At 44.3% G+C, this 1,047-nt stretch overlaps 1 non-coding gene across 1 annotated transcript; it reads left to right on the top strand.

Annotated features, from left to right (window-relative positions):
- The first annotated feature begins 293 nt into the window (after positions 1 to 293).
- LOC115031354 lies at positions 294 to 424 on the top strand. The gene has a single exon (XR_003836995.1). It is a non-coding gene; the product is annotated as a small nucleolar RNA SNORA71 (small nucleolar RNA).
- Positions 425 to 1,047: the final 623 nt, after the last annotated feature.

The raw sequence follows: 1,047 nt of genomic DNA, 5'->3' as shown, positions 1-1,047 counted from the left end.
GGACTGAATTGAGTGGATGTGGCAATGCTACACAAAAGATTCCCCAGAGTCTAAAAGCTGGCTGGTTCCAGTACTGGTGGTGAGTTTTCTGTCAATCACTCCTCTGTTTATGTTGAACATTTGGGGCAAGTACAATGATTCACATATTCAGCAACACATCTTAGGCCAAAATACCAGGGATGCTCTGTTCAAATGTATTATTACTAGGAACTTAAGTATTGACTGTGAGATATCAGGTTTTTTTTCTATGTCTAATAAACTTTTGAATTGATTAAAAAAAAAATGAAGGGGGTGCCTGTATTCCAAGTTGATTGTGGATTGCCTATGCCCTGGTCATTGATACAGCAGGGATAGGAAGTGAAAGCCTTTTCCTGTGTTTGGAAGGTCCACTCCTGTCCTTGTGAAACCTTGGTGCTTTCGAACACATCTTCTCTAGCCCAGCCTCTTGGCCTCCAGCCTGCTGACCCCAGGCTCACAGAATGTTCTCTACCAGTGCTGTTCTATAGCCTCAAAGGCTTCTGGAAGGGAGGTGGGAGCAGGGCTCTGCATTGAGGGGTTTTGTTCTGACCTAGTTTTGCAAGTCTCCAGGAGCCCCAGTTGCATCCTCCGGTGGAACAGATTTTCCTGCCTTCCTTGGCTGCTGCAGTAGAGAGGCCTCTAGAAGCCTGTGCAGCAGGTAGAAAGCTGCTTCATGTCTCCTCTTTGCCTCCCAGGTGCCTGTGGACACTAGAGTACCAGGGAGTGGACAGTAAGACCACAACACAACTTGAAACCGGATACACTGTCCACTCAGAATATATAAGTCTTTTCCTTTGCTTGGTAATTGGCTCAGATGTGGGAGACTCCAGCATATGAAGTCTTGACGCCAACACTTTAGAGGGCTAAGACCTGTCCCTGTGAATGACTATAGTGACAAGAACTTTTCCATTGCATTTGTTGCTAACATTTGTGCTACCTCCCCAACAGCTGTGCAACAAATTTTAAAGATTAAAAGTAAAATAAAGGGGGACAGTGGTGAAGGCTTTTTTTTTTTTTTTTTTTTTTTTT

This window comes from Mus caroli, chromosome 6, assembly GCF_900094665.2.
Source record: "Mus caroli chromosome 6, CAROLI_EIJ_v1.1, whole genome shotgun sequence".
In the NCBI taxonomy this organism is placed as follows: Eukaryota; Metazoa; Chordata; class Mammalia; order Rodentia; family Muridae; genus Mus; species Mus caroli.
This window is presented reverse-complemented; position numbering and strand designations above follow the sequence as displayed.